The sequence below is a fragment of the Hylaeus anthracinus genome, unplaced genomic scaffold (genome assembly GCF_026225885.1).
Source record: "Hylaeus anthracinus isolate JK02 unplaced genomic scaffold, UHH_iyHylAnth1.0_haploid 4, whole genome shotgun sequence".
NCBI lineage: Eukaryota > Metazoa > Arthropoda > Insecta > Hymenoptera > Colletidae > Hylaeus > Hylaeus anthracinus.
In genome coordinates this window covers 8,533,000-8,552,425 of record NW_026535289.1, presented here as the reverse complement: position 1 = coordinate 8,552,425, position 19,426 = coordinate 8,533,000, and the positions used below count along the sequence as shown (strand labels likewise).

Sequence of the window (19,426 nt, the reverse complement as noted above, 5' to 3'; positions counted from 1 at the left end):
AGACTGCACCAAGTAGCGCGTGAAGAGCTCCAGCATCAATAGCGTCTCGGGAAGAAGACACGCGAGGCGTGGTGGGTTTCCTGTGCATTGGCAAGATGGTCCCACCCTGTTCCCATAACATGCTGACGCGGATCGACGCATCGACTACGTCTACAAGAATTTCGTGGGGGCCACGTGTGCGTAGAGCGACGTAAACGGGTATTGTATCGTCTCCGACGACACACGGAACATCCCCATCCCGGATATGATGGGTGTATCGTGATTCCTCCTTTTTTACCAACCCAGACTGCAGTTAGAGGCCGCTTTCATGTAAGATCGCAATCTTTCCGTGTTCCCATAGGATCCATAGAATTTCTGAGTCAGACCGATCGGAGGATGGGACAATTTATGTGTCGCGCGCAGGCATCCGGTGCACCCTCTGCCGGGGGTTGTCTTTATTGTACCACCGTGGATCGTTAATTCGACGGATTTCGCTATTTTGGAGAGCATTTCTGGGTTCATCTACTTTTATAGACGCCGTTATAATTTCAATTAACCCCTCGAAGACCGCTGTTAAATAAAATATTCAACTTCCTCTTGCTAAGGGTGGAAACCCAAGCATTCCAAAAAATGTAAACATAAGAAAATATACCGCGATCCACCCTATCCTAGAGTAGTATTCCAGAGTCAACACGCGACGTTCTGACGCCTCTTCTTCCTGCTTCTAATGTGCCGCAAGTCCGCGACATACATAGGTAGTGCTCGCGTTTCCAGCGATTCGAGAACCGATCAGGGGTCCAGAAGATCGCGGTTGCAGCTCGCGTTATAGAATTCCTCTCGTCGCAGGTGCATCCTCTGGCTCGTGGAAAGAGGGAAGATGAAGAGGAAGAAGGAGGAGGACAAAGACGAAACAATAGTCGAGTTCAGACCGGGGGACTTCGAGGTCGCTTCGTTGGTGCGCGCAGCATCGCGGCCAGGTTACTCGCCGAGGCTGCGATACAGATGCATAGGCGTCGCGGATTGAGGCTGCAACCGGGAAAAAGAGAGGAAGAGAGCCTCTTGGAAGGGGCTCGGAGCGAGACGCTGAACAGAACCGACAGAGATGGAGGAAAACGCGGAGATGCAGGATGCTAAAGAAGGCTAGCTCGAGCTAGCGACCTTCTAAGGCCGCGTCGAGCGACTGCTCGCCACTCTCTTCGGCTTTTTTCTCTCCTCCGTTGCCCCCGCTACCCCCAGTCCTGTCTCCTCACCTCTTCGTCGCCCACTCTCTTCCATCAGACATTTCTTACCTCGTTGACGATGAAAGGCATCGAACGCATCAGCAACGAAGAAAACACGGAAAGCTGAGTTTCCTGCGCTGCGCGTCGGGATCTTCTTTCCAGGAGGCCTGGCACGCTTCAGCCACTCCTCTTCTTCCAGTCAACCATCGCCAAGCATGAATGTGACTCTATTTATTATCAATCGAGAACGGGTCGCTTTCTTGCTATTTTAGCGTCGAGATGCCCGGAAAACCTGAAACAAAAGTTAAGAATCAGAGAAGATTATTACTGGCTTATTTTTGGGTAAATTTACATCGGTATGTATACATTTTGAGCTCGGGCGATCGATAACCACGAAATTGAAAACCTGCTGTGTACGACGAACGGGACCAAGCGAGCATACGCCCCCGCGCGGCGTGGCCCAAACGGAAAATGTTGCAAAAGTAAAAGTAAGCGGGTGCAACAAATGTAATACGTGTGTGTACGTAATTAGAATTAACGTGCCTTTATCGGGTAAAGATTAGCGGCGGCTTGCCGCTGAGCATTCCAGGAATGATCGTTTAATAATATTCCGTTACGTTGGACGTACAAGGTGAACCGGTGTGAAAGGTGATTGCAACGCGGATGCATTTTTATTTGCTTCCAGAACTTTCAAGAAACGTATCCACGGTTAGCGATAACGTGAACTGAATCACGGATTCGCTGATGCGTCACAGTGGGCCAACATCCAAAAGAACGAAAACAAAATTTAGTACTAAATCATGAAATTAATCTATTTTTTTTTTTCAAAATTAGACTACAACGCCGATTAGATTGCAGATTGGATACCACTATTCAGTTTTTCAGTGATTTCTTTAAATACGTTTCGAAGGTTCTTGTAATCAGGAAATGTTATAAAATGGGATAGTTCATACTTTCTTTTAATTTCAATTTTTCTCGTCGACCATCGATCGAACTCGTGTAACGCAGAGGCTACTTCGACGAGCGGGCTATACTTCCTCGGTCTCGTTTTGCAAACGTCCTTCTTGCCGTAATCGCCAACGAGGCCGACGATCGAGCACAAAATCACTTAATCCTGCTCTCGTTCGAATCTGTTCTTACTCGATGTTCGGAAATCTGGTAGACAAAACGCGAATGAATACCGAATTTCTGATGAATAAAAATTCCTGGCGTCGAAGGCTGAATGAAATTGCTTAGGTGTACATCTAGAATTTTGAAAGGAACTCGTGATACATAAAAATTGAGGTTCCAAAACCGAGGTTCGATGTAAATGAAAAATCATTGCGATCGTGAATGGTATCGTGTGGACGCTGTTTTCTACGTCAGTGACGTTTAAAATACGAAGGAAAGCGACTGCCTCGACGACAAGTTCTATCATCGTGCGTGTAATAACGCCCTGTTCTCGTGTACGAGAGGACTCCACGAAATTACATGCTGCAGTCGAAACGACGATGATTTCGCTAAGCGTGGAAAGTAAGGACACGCGCGCATACGAGAAACTGTAATCTTCGGGAACAGCGTTAAATTGATCTCCTCGACGAAGACGAAGGAGATCCCTGTTTCCACCCCCTGGTAAAACGTTGTAATTTCCCCGTCCGCTTGATTTAATCACGATTCCGTGTCAATCCCACCGAATCGAGACTCGGGGCCACTTTTCTCGGTGACCATTGACTTAGAAACTTTACTACCGTCGTTCTCGATCCGCTTGTATATCGGCTACTGTCGCGCGTCTCGATCCTTTCCGCAACTGATTTCGCATCGATCGCGCGATCTAACGGAAATCGAGCCAGTTTCGATTTTACCATCAGCGATTTTAAACACCCGCGATCCGTGCACACTTTTCTAACGGAGAGTTTAAAGGATTAAGCTTCCGGATAAGCAAAGATTACTTTTTACTTTTAAAGTTTCAAGGCTTGGAGATATTATACCCAAGGACCGTTAAATATTTATCCTTAGGAAAATTTGAATAGCTAGAGGTAGATGTCCAAAGTTTGAAATAATTTGAAATACATAGCGACAAAACTCTGTGCGTGTATTTTGTTCGTCGCGAAGAGAACTGGTTATTGATATAAACTGACCGGTGAAGTTATTTTCAAACGAATTTCTGCGACTTCATAATTGATTCGGCATCGAAATTCGCAAACAAGTGATAAGTGGCTTGGTTTGAACTTTCATCGAAACAGGGTAATCAATAATTCACCACTGCATTTCAGATAATAGTTCTTCGGGCAATGTAACAGTACGTGAACGTCGTGTTTTCGGACTCGGGTAATCGAAAATTTACCTAATTTTTTACACTTGACATGTTTTCTACTCTCTGCTGATTCCACGAGTGAGATATGCGCTTATTTGTCCGCTTATTCATTCCTCATTTTCTCGGAGAAAACAGTTATCCACGATAATGATGAAATAATTCGTTATTACAAAGGATTCCTCTTGTTTACGACGACAGGAATAATATATTTGACATAAGTATAGTCTCGAAAAGCTGCACTATAAAACGTTTTCCTCGATATGTTAATATACTTAATATACGATATACTTACATATATGTAGAATAATAATGAAATACCGAATTACATGTAGATACCGATATACCGAAGGAGGCAGGAATTTCAACCGAAAATGTTTTACGATTTGCCTCGTCGCGGGCATCATTATGGTCAAATATGTTATTACCATTATTATCGCCGTAAACAAAAAGGTTCCCCCGACGGTTCAGCTCGCGTAGGATCTACCACGAGGAAAGAAATCCTCCGGGTTCCGCTGGTTATTACGAGTCGTAATGAAAACCCCGAAGCACGCTATAAGACGCCAGGCGTGTTCGCGGGGAAGATTTACTACGGTGACGCGGCAGTTTTATTGCTGTCATTATCGATCAATACATCAGCCTCTGTATTCATCCTGTTCATCAATAACCAGATAGGGGTACCCGTAACAGTCGTTAAAGTTTCAGTGAAGTTCGACGAGGATGATGGGTCTTGCTGGCCAGTCTGGGAAACTCGCTAAATAGTAGCAGCATCCGTTATTGCAGTTATCCATCAGTGCGATCGATTGATAAATGCTGCACAGCTCCAAAACATGCCACTTCCGAAATTCACTTCGAGCTTCGAGAACGCGCTCCGGATATTCATCGATTCGTAATTTCATCGGGGGTGTTTGTGACGCGTCTTTTATTGTCAGGATGCAGTAATTCACTGTGCAATCTGACGCTCATAAGATTATCAAAATTTTGCATTGGAAGAGCTTAAGCCTTTATTGCAATGGTCGTGAAACACTCGCAAGAATTCAATTTATTTTATTTCCTTTCACGGATGAAGCTATGCACAACGATATCAGGGGATGTATATTATTGCTCGTAGAGATGGCTGTTTAGAAACAGTACTCGACCTCAGACGAATAAACACTCTTTGTTTCTATTACACTTATGGATACATTTTTTTGTAAAACATACCCTCTAATAACGTTTACAGTGACGATTTTGCAGGAATAATGTCTTATTCGAGGGGTGAAATAAAATTAATGCGATAGAGGCATGATAACGATTTTGAAGCAATAGGACGTCTCTTCCCATTCCGATCGAATCTCCGAAGGTGAACCCTCTACTCAGCTCCCACAGTCGCGATACGGTCGAAAAGATCGCGAAAACAGTGCCATAACGAGTCTTTATTTGATTCCATCGAGAGGAGTCAGGGTCGACCGGATATAAATTTAGGTTCCTAAATTCGTTCCTCTCCTTCGACTACTATTTTCAGTCGTCGCCTCGTCGACCTAGAATATTTTAATATTATCCGAATGCCTCGCGTTTTACTGCTATCGTTGTCGATCGAATTATCAATCAAAAAATACCGTCCCCGCTATCTGACCGATAAAAACGAATCTGCCACGCGTCTTCGATAATTACGTAAGCCCGTTGTATCGCACGACCGCGAATTTTTGTTTTTCCGCTGCAGTCCGCAGGCACGTGAACGACACGCGTTTTCGTGTGATTGTTCGGTCCTCTGAGATGTGCAGCAGGCGACATGTGGACAACGATAGGGACACGATCACTGTCGAAGAGGAAAATATTTGTTCGTTTATTTATAGACTAGGGAACTCTTTGTAAACATAAACAGGAACAACAACATGCTTAGGTACTCTAAGAAACCAAATATTTCCCTGCACAATTTTCTTGACGTCGTTAAGATTCGAGCTCATCATGAAAAATAAATATCAGAGCTTTTACCATGCAACTAAATAACATAATTTTGTGAAACGATGTTAAAGAAAATAAATCTTGTTTGGATTCATTAATATCGATAACGTTATAAAAATAAGTACTACGACGAACGTTAGGTTATGTAGGTTTCAATTGTCTCGAAACAAAATTTTATTCTTATCAAAATGTTCAGAAATATTCATGTGGCAATCAACGTGTTAACCTGTATGATTAAACCCACTTTTTATGTTCGGTAGCCACCTCTCCGAGGTACGACTCTATTACCCGATCGCTTTCTTTCCGTAGAAAGAAATATGAGAGCTGCGGATTGGACACGTGTGCAGTGATCCAGAGCAGCCGTACATCACAGAAATAATTATCGCCTTTGCCAACGTCTCGTTGATGCTGCCTATGTCTAAACGTATCGTCTGGAAACCCTGATTCACAGCACTCAGGCTAATTCGACTACTCGACAGAACGTAAACTTGGTAACTCCCGTTGCAGGGATTAGCGAGTAATACATAAATTAGTGGTACGCTCGAGTCGGTAATGGATCTTCAGGAAGAAGATGCAGAGGAGTCTGTATCGCGACCTCTGCCTCGCGGAACACGCTGCCAGCTGTTCCCGTCCGACTTTATCCCGCGTTTATTGTTAATCGCGAACAGCCGTCGATCTGGTTCGCAATTAGAGCCAGTTGGCATCTGTAAATCGCGCAATCAACGATCGGAAATATCAGAAGGTGCGCGAGCGAACGAATGGAACGTTAATCGAGAATAATATCGGTTCACCCGGGGGCCCCAGTCACCGGAAACGCGCGAATGGATCGGCCGTTTGGAAAATACACGTAATTTGCAACGTATCGGGAGTAACGCGTTCGCGAGCGTGTTAGCTGTCATAGTTGATGAACGCGTCGGCCGACTAAGACCGTTTATTACCGAACACTTTAGACGATCGGAAGATCCTCGCGGAGAACGTCTCGAATGCGCCTACTCGAGTTTCTCTCGAGAATGGGTGCTTTCTCTTCGGTGAACGCCGAAAGGGTGCCCCGGTAACTGCCATTCCGTCATGAAATGGGACTTTCTGGTGGTCGGTAGAATTCTGCTCGAGCATTCCCTCGATGCTTACGAATAAAACTCTACTCGAGCATTTATCGAGAAATTATCTTAACGTCTACAGGCCAGGGTCTCGGAGACGAAATAAATTACGAACGCTAACAAATACGTATCGTCGAAAAGAGTATCTCGACCGAATGGAAAATAACCAAAATTACCAATAATCTAATCGGACTTACAAATTTCACGAGATTACTTGATTCGATTAGATTAATGGGCAATTTTGATTATGATTTTGCTTTCACTTATTTTTTACTGGATCGAGAAATAATTTCTTAATGAATACCCGAAAGGTATTGTTGCGTATAGAGTGTCGATAGATTGGACAGTTGTTCAGATAAGACGCTCATCTCTGATTTTTTATTCGGAATTTGTTGTCCAGACGTCGTCCAGCTCGTCTTCGTTCGAGCTCGCGAAAATCCACGTTCGTTTCGAGACCTCCTATTAGAGCGCCGAAGGGGAATTCGGAGATTTCAATCCTTAATCGGTAATTATGGTCGTAAAAGCACGAAATTCTTCGGACAAAAGTCGGGATTCCACGTCGTGCTGGCTCTCGATCGTGAAAACATACTAAGCGCATAGTTTCCGCCGATTGAGTCATTAATCGGTAATGATAGTAATAACATTACTGAATCGCCAGGCTCGCTGGCTTTGATGGTTATTAAATAGAGTCGGCCTTACCGTTGCACGTAACTCGCATGAAGCGAAATGCGGTTCCTTCGCAGATGGTGCGGTCTAAACGCACCAGATGGGGGCCAATTTAGCGCGTTGTCTTCGCGGAATCGCTGGCATTAGACGCGGTGCGCGATCCTATGATCGAAAACGTAGGATAAACGATCGAAAATTAAATATCAAATAATGTAATGTAAAAAATAATGACTCTCATCCCGAAACTTCGTTTCTCGATCCGAGCGGATAACTCGGAATTTTCTCGAGCCGAAGGTCCGAAGAATGCAGTCGCCGAGCAACTTCTTGCATACTCGAACTCGTACTTCGGAGCGGATCTTCACGAGCGGGATCCGCGCAGCGAACGAAGATTGTTGATCTTCTGGGCGCAGCTACTTTAACCGTCCGTCGAATTCATTTGCTGCCACCGGTGGCTCCGTCCTTGTCCAGCGACCGAATGGAACCGGCGAAGGAACGGCTCCTCGGTTAAGAGGATCCTCGCGTGTCCTGGCAGCCAACGGCCGCTCCTACCTAGCCGGCATTCCCCGGATACCAAGCGTTTTCTTCGCTTTTGCTTCGAGCGAAACCGTGGCTCTCCCCGTGTGGGGGGCACGTCGATGACGAAAGTGCACGCGAGAGATATGCGCCCGAGTGCAATCCGCTCCGAACTCCCTTTCGATCTCCGCGTCACCCTCGGACTCATCCTTTCATTCAAATTAACGCGAGCTAACCAAACGAAAATAATTCGCGTTGATTAGCCTTCCTTACTTGCATTAATCGCGAAACAACATACAAGATAAAACAAAGAAAATAGATATTTACTTATCTTGGTTCGGTGGCTGTAACTCGCTTTATAGGAAACTGTATATTATGTATAACTGTGTATCTTTCCTTCCACGTATCGTATTTTATTCATTTCCCCGATTCATATTGTATCCAGCCGACAATAAATTAGGATGATCATAAGAGTGGTACCCTGATGGTGTTGTGAAAGTAACGGTTGCCTGATAATCCATTGGCAATGGAAGCGTAACTACTTTACTACCATATTATGTACGTATTCCAAGCTCGATATATGGTTCTTGAATGTGCTCTAACTGTACCCCATATATCATGTATGCTCCACGATGGCTCCTCCGCAACCGAAAATGTATCGTGTTCCACGCGATTTTTAATATCATTTTCCATTCCAAATAATTGGGATCTTAAAACAGTATTCACCCTATGGTATCTACTTTTTGTCGTTCCGTGAAAATTAGTGATAAACAAAGGTTCCTGCTTCCTTCCGGGGGTCCTTCCAAAGGATTTGAATGTGCCATAAAATGTAACTGTCCCAAAAAATGGAAAGGAAAATAGAATAAATGTGAGGGAAAATACTGCAGACGGTAAAGAGTTAAGGAGCGTTTCGAGTATTCTTATCTTCTGATCCAAGGATGGTAACCCAACCCTCGGGAGAACGAGAGTCGCGTATCGATGGTGGAAGCGATGCTTCCAATTAGACCCTGCGTCTTGGAAGCCTTACGCAAGGATATTCGAATTCTCCCGTTGTAAGTGGAACGTGTTCTATCTGCGTAATAGCTTCGAACGAACGGAAGAAACGGCCAGGGAATCGCATCGCGCGAATCCAATATGGCGGATCGAATGTCCGGCCACGCGCACGGTATCGAGTGACTCCCTGGCTCTTTGGCTATCCAGCGAAAACGTTTGGGAATTCGAAGGAAGGCGAAACCGTAGTTCTTTGCATGGGGAATCGCGGTGGTTGCCAAGCGAACTTTGCTCATCGAACGGGCACGCCTCGAGAAAATACCGATGCAATCGGAGACGCTCGTGGAAAATGAGACGCGTCATGTTTTTTTTTTCTTGCTCTCGTATTAACAAGAAACTCTGCTGATCCGGTTGTGGGTAATCAATAACAATGATAAAGACGTCGAGTTCGTTGGACTTGCCAGGACACATGTTGTCGCCAGTGTCTTCTCACGATATTCAGACTAGTTTATATCTTTTACCCCAGTCATTGCCTCGCGTGCAACGCTTCCTAAATTTGCGACCTGAAAATCCTGGCAGCGTCGTTGATCGCAAAAATGTCGACGAGCATATTGCATTAACTTTAGCGGACATCGGAGCGAGCCGTATTTGCTTGATTAACACGAAATACAACAGCGAATGGGACAGCTTGGCGGCGTTAATCGCGTCGAAAAGCTACAGCTGGTCCCCGCGTTGAAATCTCATCCGGCGAACGGACATCTGTGCATTATTCGGACCTGTTCTCGCATTCACGGGTGCATTATCGTTGAATTCGGTGTAAATTAGTGATTATAGCTCCGTGCATTATCGTATGATTAAATAAACACTGGACGCGATCGATGCGACAACGGTCGAGGGGTTGCGAATCAGGGGTAAGAGAAAAGAAACGAAAGAACGAGCCACCCCTTTGTTTCACAGAACTATCGTCTTTCTTCCTGAAATTATCAATTGCACGATAACACAGGAAGCCTATAACTGGAGCATGCAGAAGCTAAAGGAAAGTTATAGAGTATCGGAATGCAAAAGTGTATTCCTGTCGACACGTGGAGAGGATGGTAGCGTGTAAGCGAATCAGAAAGCTAATATTGCTGGTGTAACGAGGCATGGCACGTTCCAGCAACGAAACATTGCTGCTTCAGCAGAGCGTCTCTGCGCGTGCAGCATTCGTGCGGTCCCCTTGTAGCACACAGATCACAAATACGATCTTTCAAAATGGTCGCATCGAACAGCTTTCGCCGTCCCGTTCCGCAAAATATCCAGTATTGCCGACCTAAGACCTCCAACGGTTTACTCTATTGCCTCTGCTGAGTCTACCGTGGGTAACGCAATGTTTGGTCTGTCCTTTCTTCTCGAATACACGCTTTCCCCCAAATTGAATTAGCTCTATTGTCAGGGAAGGACTATGGCTGTGCCCGTCGTCTCGAGGCGATTCCGTGCGATAACTGCATTAATTTCGACGTTGCGTGAGTCGACGGATTCGTTACGATTATCGAGAAGATGGGCGATCGACATCGAGATTCCTGGAAATCGATAGAAACTCGGGGGTTGGTTCCAAAAATTCTAATTCCCCGCGTCGCAGGAATCTTTTCACAATTTCCACTTGAAACGAAGTTTGTTTAGAACTCGGCCACGTGCCGATCAAACTGTCCCACGTGTCATCGTGAACACGCGTGCCATAGGTTCGCCAACCCTGTCTCAAGCTGCGCATCACTTTTATGCGTATCAAAGCAAAGTATTCGCCATGCGTAAGCATAAACTCCGATAGAAGTATATTTCCGTTCGTGCAACTAATTGCGTCGCTGATATCTCGCAACCACAAGATGGTCGATGTTCCTGACGTGGCCTTTTCTCGAAGATTCGCATATTATCATAATTTTTAAGGAGAAATCTGCTAGTACAAAATACATAATACCTGGACCAATACAAGACGAAAAAAACGCAAAGCGAAAGAAGAAAAGATAGTAAGGAGTACGATGGTAAAATGAGGAGACCATATCGATGTACTGCTTATTTTTGGTACTTTCATCAGCCACCTATTCGATTCGATTTCGATATGTCGCAGCACGATCCAGGGATACGAGTGATCGATCGGGACACGATTACGGGTGCGATAAGAAACCGGTGAGCCAGCGACGCGAGAAAAGCGTATCGCTTCCGCGTTCCAGCAATTATAATATAGCATTGCACGGGCACGGAGGCGGGGATCAGCAGAAAAGCAGAAACCGACGCCACAGGATCGCGTTACGGGAGCGTCTCGTTGTCGCACGAGGATCTCACGCGCGGAACGCGCCCCGTGGAACTCTTTGGCGCTTCGATCGCGCCACGCGTCGCGATTAGGATTGACGCTACTCCTCGAGTTCTTTATTCAATCATTCACACGCGTCATCCGACTGGCTTAATTTACTTTTTTATTGTTCATTTGTTGTGGAAACTCATCGACAGAGCTTTTCAATTCTATTCGTTACTTCCTACTTCCATATTAATTACACGTGTTTCTGTTACGAATAATAAATTCAGCGTGGAATTTATTAATCCATAATGTGTGATAATAAGGAAATCACGCACGACAAGTATGCAAAATGTTTTTCATAAAATGTGTGCATGCATTTTGTATTTATTTTTGTACGACGATCTGATAAACAACGTGCAAAGGGAATAAAGTAACGAAAAAGCGAACCAATTTAAATAAAATGAAAATTGTCGAACCATAAAAGTGTCGCAATATATATCGTTTAAATCAGTGTGTATGTCGCTAACGTGTTACATAGACGCCTACTAGACGAATGATAACTCTAACTAAGGCTGGATAAAAATCTATCTTTCTTTGGATACTCGAAATTGTTGTCTAGATACAGAATTTGCCCAGCAATGTCCAGCCACGCGCCGCGATCCCGTGTCGACCTCGATTCCTCGAAAACGTTGACCGACGTTACGTCACCTGGCGGGGCCGGGCGTCGTTTGCAACGCGCAATTAGTGCGGCCAGCTCGCTTTTTCGCGCTCACGGAGGACCGCGGCCACGTGAGTGCGCCTGCACCTGCCCAGCCTGCTAATTGACACGAATAGCGTGGATTGTTCCTCGAGGACGACGTTCCTCGAGAGCCGATCGCTCGGGCTATCCGCTCCGGCGAACGCCACTCGGTTGAACGAGACGATTCGAGGACGCTGGGGATTTGTTGTGCGGCAGTTGGTTCATCGTTCAGGAATTTATCGCGCGTCGCGGGTCAAGGAACATCGACGGCGGTATTCAACGAACAGGAGTACGTCTTTCTCGAATTAAGCCTACTCGTTGTTCTGGTACGTAGCCTTGGTAACCCGTAGAAAATATTCATTTTAAAACAGCTCATATCAAAATTTGATTCCCTTTAAGACTCGGTGAAAACTCTTTAGAGAAGAGGAGATGAATATCGTTACAACTCATTTTGCTCGGGATATATACATACAAGAAAATTAAATAAAAAATTCGATTCAAAATCAGCCATTCAATCGTATTAAGAGCAAATTATGTGCTTTAACACACCTGTTTGGAAGAGCGTAACCCGTGCAACTTCTCCAGAAAATGTTGAATTTCATCTCGACTGCGATACACTCCTTTCTGGCAGAGTTGCACTCGTTCCTTCGAGGTTGAAAAATGGGCGAAAGGGTACACTGCGACTTTCCCGGTGAAAATCAAAGGAAAATAATTATCGTGCGACAGGCCCCGCGTCTGTTCTACCACGGTGCTCGCGAGGAATGCCTCACGGGCCTTTTGCGGCATTCCCGGACAGTTATTCGAGGCCAACGATCGAGCAACCACGGAGCGGGTCCATGAACGTCGCGTTTCCTCCAGAAGATCGCCGCGAAGCTTGCCATCCCCCTCTCTCCTCACCTGCTCGACTTCCACTCGTATCTTCCATAGATTGTTTTGTGTATTCAGGTAACGCACGGCACCGATCGAACTTAACGAAGGGAAAACGCCGATCGACGGTTGAGGTAAATGTCCCGTTTCGCGTGCTGCGGTTTCGTTATAGCACCGGCGATAACTTTCAAACCAGCTTTCGAGCTGAATTTTCGACCGCGAAACCGATTACCTGGTTATCATTGACAAGGACGCTGACACGCACACGACCGGAGGAATTAAGACGTGCTTTTGTTTGTCCATTTTTGGGCACGGCACCCTGGAAAAGCGATACGAGCGAAAGTAGCTGTTTCGAAGTTGGGAACGTAGTGTCGGTGAAATCATGACCAGGGGTGTCACTAAATTCGCAAATCTATTTTAACTCGTTCGTTTTGTGCTTCGCGAATCGCGGCTTTAATTTAACCCTTTGCAGTCAGATTTCCTGATTTTTGTACATCCACAAAGGGTTGTATTACTATTCGCAATAATTAAACACGATTTAAACTATAACATTCAATCGAAGAATAATGTTAATTTGTACCTTCGTTTAACAATAGAAACGTATTCTACGCCCCAAAGCTAGAAAAGAGGCCCGATATCAATATTTCCGGGTTATTTCCAATCGTGCTGCGCGCGATCTACGCGCTTCCGAAGTTTTTGAAGAATTGTTGACGAGAGACGATCGGATGAGTTTCTCGATACGGTTTCTTGGCGTTCGTTCCAATAGTTCCGGATAGTTTAAGCAGCTGGCATCTACACGAAAAAGACTCTCAAAGACTGGCTCGAATAATTGAAAGTATAGGGTCGGAATTTTGGTTAGTTCGTTAATTCGACTTTGGAGAGTAACCTGACGACTCGTTTATTATAAAATGTTTAAACACTGCTGAGATACTCGTTTGTGTCGTGGTATGTTTTTAGTGTCAAAATTTTCTTCCACGATATCGATCTAAGATTGAAAACAAAGGGGAATGGATAGCCAAAAGATGACAAAATCAAAGACAAGCGCAAAGTTTCTATTGCTGTTTAAAAAATGAAAAAAACGTAACGCGAGTCACGGTAGTCTGGCAATTTTCGTTCGATATCGTTCGATAATTCGTCACCTTTCACGGACGGTTTCACTATGGTTCATCGTCGAAACCAGTTTCCGCGCGGCGAGCACAAGATACCGGTGTCGTTGGAAATATGCTGACATATTAAGGCGTCTGGCCACCCTGAGGGCTCGCCAGATGGGTACTATTCTTAAAAAATTCATAAACACGAATGCGTATGCATTCTTTTTTCATCGCTGTTTCTTCGTATGGATTCGTGTCAATAATTCCTTTATACATACGTCTTTGAATCTCTATTTCCGATATAATTCGTATAATGTACATTATATTTTTCCATCGACCTCATCGGCCTCGTCACAAAGTTGATAATCCGATACTCAAAATTCGCACTAATCGATACGTCGAGCTTGTTGGTAGCTTTCAATTTTGTTGCTGATCGACTAGTACTCGTTTCTTCCCAATTGTAACTTTCACAATTTTGCGATTTTCAGTACCAACTATCGATTAAATGATGAGTAACATTACAAAATTTATTACAAAAGATTTTTAAGAAAATGGAAAGAAAAATAAAATTTCAGGGTGGCTAGACGTCTTAAAGCACGGAACCATCGCGTATTTCTCCTACCGGCATCAGTAATAGTCGATAAAAGTCCTATATATCGTTATAGCTGGCGCTCTATAACGCTCGACGCGCAATGGGAAAAGCCAGAAGAAGTCAGGACGGATAGATATTACCCGACGAATCCCATATGCCGAGCTAAGGATTGCGACGGGAGACGCAATTCGAGGACTCGCGATGTCGCTGAAAGACGATTTTCAAACTGCGCCCCGTCCCGTCGTCGTATTAAACTTACTCGAGATCCTTGATCAAACGTGCTCTCGAGTACCTGCCACGCGATTCTCCGTCAACTTCAGTTTTTGGATATCTCGACGAGCGAGCTTAACATCGTTCGAGATTACTACCAGTACGCTACCAAGAAAGATATTTCCTAGTGGAAACAAATATTTTTAATACAGCCGAAGTAATAAACCTCGCGGTCAGGAGTACTCGACGCGATGATGAAATTAAATGACGCGTTAAAATTTATTTTCGTCGAGTAATAGCAACCACTGGAGGAGGCATAGATGTAAATAAGAAGGTTCGGAATGCAGGCCACGAGATAGAGGACATCAAAGAAGAAGAAAATTTCTTCGTGGGCCCTGTGACAGATTCTAGGACGAAAAGCATATTACCCAGTGACGTATACAAGAATGAACGTAATTGGTACGGAGGCGCGTACGCGAACTAACGAGCCCAGACGTAAAAAGGAACGCGTCATAGAGAGCCAGTATGTACCGGCAGTGTCGCGTGTAATATACCTCGACCGTATCATCGAACGGGACAAATCCAGAGGAAGCCAGCGGAATCTCTTTCGCGGCAAGATATTTGCCCCCGCGCGATACGGCAGGTAAGGTTTCAATAAAAGAAAAGAGGCGACTTAAAGGCTTCGCTGGCGAATTCCGTGCCGTTCCCGATCGCGATCGTCCCGCGCGATGTGAATCCACCAGCCAGACCGCGAACACCTTAAGCCACGTTCTCACGTTTATAGCAACGTAATGACAGAGTGCCGAGTAAATTTTTTCTAGATTCGCTAGAGAAAAAACAAAGCTGTTCAGAATTTTTAATTAGTATCGCTATGGAACCGACAGATCGAAACCGTAAAATGGTTCATGCGTGACACACGCGGTGGGGTAATGAACGAAAGAGTTGACCTGTTCGAGGCACAAATTGGCGAAGGGATTTTCGCGCGGACGAAGACGAGAAACCGAGCGGAAGCCAACCGGAGAAAACGTTTACCCGGCGTCCACGGGGTAAGGTTTCAACGAAAGAAAACCTCGGGGCTTCCCCCTTGAACTCGACCGTCCATTTTCTCCATCGAGACGCCGATAGGATAGAAACTGATTGGGATTAACGCGGTCGATACGTGGTCGCTGTATTTGGAAAGTTTTTCCTCGTTCGTCGAGGTGCTTTTACCATTTTCGTCGGCGGTATTGGCGGAGGACGAATCGATTGGCTTCCAAATCATGAGTCGATCGCTGATTCGCTTTTATTGGATCGGCGTATAAATAAAACTTTAATTCAATCAGAAGTTTGCCCAAACGAGGGCAGTTTTTTGATCAAGGGTCAGCGGGGAAGTTAGGAATAAGGGATGTAATAGTAACGCGAAAGGTTTCGAACACTGGGCGTTACAGTTACAGAAATGCTTAGAGCCTAGGTGTAATGTAAAAATAAAAAATCCAAAACTAAAGGGTTGAAATTGTGGCGTTCAGTGCTTTCTAACGCAGACGAACATGCTAGATTAATCAAAATAATTGTGGAATCGCGAGTTCAAGCACGATGCACGCGATCGCTCTATTTTCCTCTGATCTACCCTGCGCAAAATCATCATCCTGTCGCGCGGAGAAGTTGGCAAAAAGAGCAACGGCACGCGCTCGTTCTAACTGTACAGCGACCGAGGCGAGGCGGGACTGAAAAGCGAACCGACGCCTTGAAGATGGGAATATCGCGTAAAAAGTGGTAACCAGCTAGGGAACAGCGACGTCAAATAGCAACATTTCATTCTGACACGATTAACGTCGCTCCGGTCGTCGGAGAGTGTCGGACACATGTCCGGAGCTGGACTCGCAAGCACCTGGAAGATGACCAATCTTTATTACCAATCTTACAAATAAACTTTCAAATACGCATCCTGATAGAAGATAAAAATGTATGATCCGAATAAAAATAATTTTAAGCAAACTGAACGTTCAGGTTTTATTGCCTATATCCTGTATCCTACATAGAGTATCGCAATTTTGATTTTAATTAAAGATTGGAGCAAGTTTGGGTCTCGAACGACCCGATATCCAGCGTCCTAGGGTTAACGGACTCCCTGTCAATCGTGGGATAGGAAAAGCCTGGAGAAGTCGACGGGATCGTGTGCGACCGACGATCAGGCGGACGTTAGGTCCGCGTGTTAGGTTTCAATAGAAGTCTCTCCGGCGCCGAGACTGATTTGTCTAAGTATGAGAAACCACCGCGGCCGTGTTCACGACAGTCCTGCTTATAGGGAACGAGCGATAGAAACGCTCCAATATACCGGATGTGGCTTACAGACTCGATCGGACTCCGCGTAGGTCGCGACCATCCTGTCACCGCATACCGGTTCTCCGGACACCTTTGCCGCGTGGAAAATCTCTTTTCCATGGGAATTCTGTACAGTCAACGGGAAAAGCGTACCGGGATAATCGCTTCGAGACTAATTCACGATTAATTGAAATTATGTTAAATTACACTGCCTCGACCAGGGCTGCCTATATCATTAATTTAAAAATCTACCCCTTTCGACCTGAATTCATTAAGGATACTTGCATAGACCGATAGAGAAATACAAAAGTTTCTTAAAGAGATCCTATTAATTCCATACAAGCTTCCATCGCGCAACATCCTTACCAAGGACCAAGTTCCGACTCGTGCAGAGGTGTTCCAACCATAAAACGCAAGGCTGCCACAGAAGATCGCACGGAGGTTGACGAACGTCGCAAAAGACCAAGTAGGATTCCGAAGAAAAACAGGCAGATGTGTTTATAACGCCATTCGCCGTGCGGTTTCGTATCGCGAGCACGGAGTTCCACGGGTTTTGCCGTGTTATGAAGCGACGATCTTCTTGCGCCGTCGATAAATTATTGTAAATGAGCATGACGGGGACACCTGTCGCCCCGTTGCACGGACGAGTGTTCCATTACGCCGAGACTTTTTCGCGGAAAACAGATTCCCCGTGTATTTCGATGTTTCAGACTCGGTCTACGAGATTCGAATCATTCGGGATACGATATTCTTGTGGGAACTTCAAGAAAAATGGAACCCGAAAATTAAAACGAAGGTCGACTGTTTCGGAACGCCAGACTGGAATCCACTTAAGAGCATCCTCTGCAGGTTCGAGTCGTAACAACCGAGTCGTAAGAACCGAGTCGCAGAAAAACGGTCCCAGTTCAACGATGCAAAGTAACGCTATCTGGAGAACAGATTTATACGTCGGAAGATTATGCACTGTACACCTTGTCTTATCTGACTCGAATGTATGCACGGTTATCCTGTCTGCATTAACGTTACTAATTACACGCGAGCGCACGTGCACTTTACATTTTAAGGTCCGCATCACTCTAGGAATCGCGAAATCGAAGCGCAATTAAGCATAATGGATGGCCGGTGCTCGAAGCTAGAACGGCCATTTCCTAGCCGTTTTCTTGCCGGTGGTGTTCGTCTTCCTCGTTCCGTGGTTTTAAACGCGCGTCCACTTTCATGAAATACGAAAGATAAGGGCGACTGTGCTTTATTGCGACACGGCCCGAGCACTTAATCATCTTTGAAACGTTAATTCTGAAACCGTGCCCCGCCTTCGAAACAATAACAATGCTTCCGAATGATATTTTCTCACGCCTACGCGTAGACAAGTGTTTCCGACATGATGGCTGAAATTCGTACTAGTAATATGACATCTTTTCAAATTATGCAGTTTAATATAAAAAAAAGTAACAAGAAATGCTTGTGGCAATCGAGTCTTCGCTTACGTATCCGGCATCTGTTGGCTACGCGATCGATCCGGATAGCTCGCGTCTTGGCACATTTTCTAATTGGACTTTTAACCACATTATTCGAAATACTTCCCTGCGCGCATTGGCAACAAAGACGACGGCAATTGCGATGTAATTATCGAAAAATGCAACGGTCCAAGGGTGGCCACGGTGGCCTGCCTTACGCGGCTACCGCTAATTAACTCTCTCTATCCGAGTAATTGCCCGACACCAGAATGCCATAAAATGACACGGCCAATAACTGAAAGACTATATCAAACGGTCGTTGCGATTCGCGGTACGGTGAGTAAAGGATTCCATAAATGTATGTGTGCGGTGGCGCGGAACAAATGGGAAAATATATCAACGCAATAACGGAGAACAACGAGCATACGCGTCGCGGTTGGCAAGAAATATTGATTTTCACAATGGATAAAAACGACGTCGACACGCCGTGTACCCCGTGGGCCGTTTTCCCGATTGAAATCGGCTCTATCGAGCGAGCGTTGCAACGCTGACGAAAGATGGAATTAGATCGAAAACATCCATTTTTTGTTAACCCTTTGCGAGCGGAACCGAATCCAATTGAATGAACCGGATGCTCGACGTGTTCCATCAATTAACGTCGGTAGATTTATTGTTAAAGTAAAATCTTTTCTATTTTCCTCTGGAAGACCACTGTTCGAATATTTACTGCGTCAATACATTCGCATAACTTTCCATAATAGAGCACAGAGCAACGAAGTTCAACGTTTATCTAGTCTGTTGGGAGCGGAAAAAAACCTTCTCGATGCGGCAAAGGACAGCACCTCCGGGGAGGGTATCCACTTTCCGTGTCTGCGACAAGTGGCTTTAATTTAACCACTTAGCTGCCACTTGCGCCGCAGGTATCGGCGAACGTTCGCCGGAATTCCTGTCGAAGGCGTACTGGAACGGACTCTGGAATGTAGGAAATTCGCGGTGCGGAGATCCCAGGCGACGGCCATCGTCCCGACTCGCTCCTCCGCCGAGGCATGGAAAGAAAGGAAACGTCACCGCGTTGTTATCTCGCGACGGTGGCAGAAGTAATATCGTACGTGCTTACAGGAACACCGTGTCGAGGGTGTAACGTCGACTGGCGTCTTATCGATATCGTAGAGGCGAGGGGTGCTTCTCGACCAGCGCCAATCCG

General features: G+C 45.4%; 1 protein-coding gene and 1 long non-coding RNA gene across 3 annotated transcripts in view; one reads left to right on the top strand and one right to left on the bottom strand.

Annotated features, from left to right (window-relative positions):
- The window catches only part of LOC128894504 (3-phosphoinositide-dependent protein kinase 1), a 404,982-nt gene that overhangs the window by 334,975 nt on the left and 50,581 nt on the right, over positions 1-19,426 (top strand). The gene's annotated exons all lie outside the window — the stretch shown is intronic.
- The window catches only part of LOC128894514 (uncharacterized), a 42,245-nt gene that overhangs the window by 19,786 nt on the left and 3,033 nt on the right, over positions 1-19,426 (bottom strand). The window contains exon 2 of the long non-coding RNA XR_008461583.1: positions 1,269-1,491. This is a non-coding gene — a long non-coding RNA (uncharacterized LOC128894514). The remainder of the gene's footprint in view (positions 1-1,268; positions 1,492-19,426) is intronic.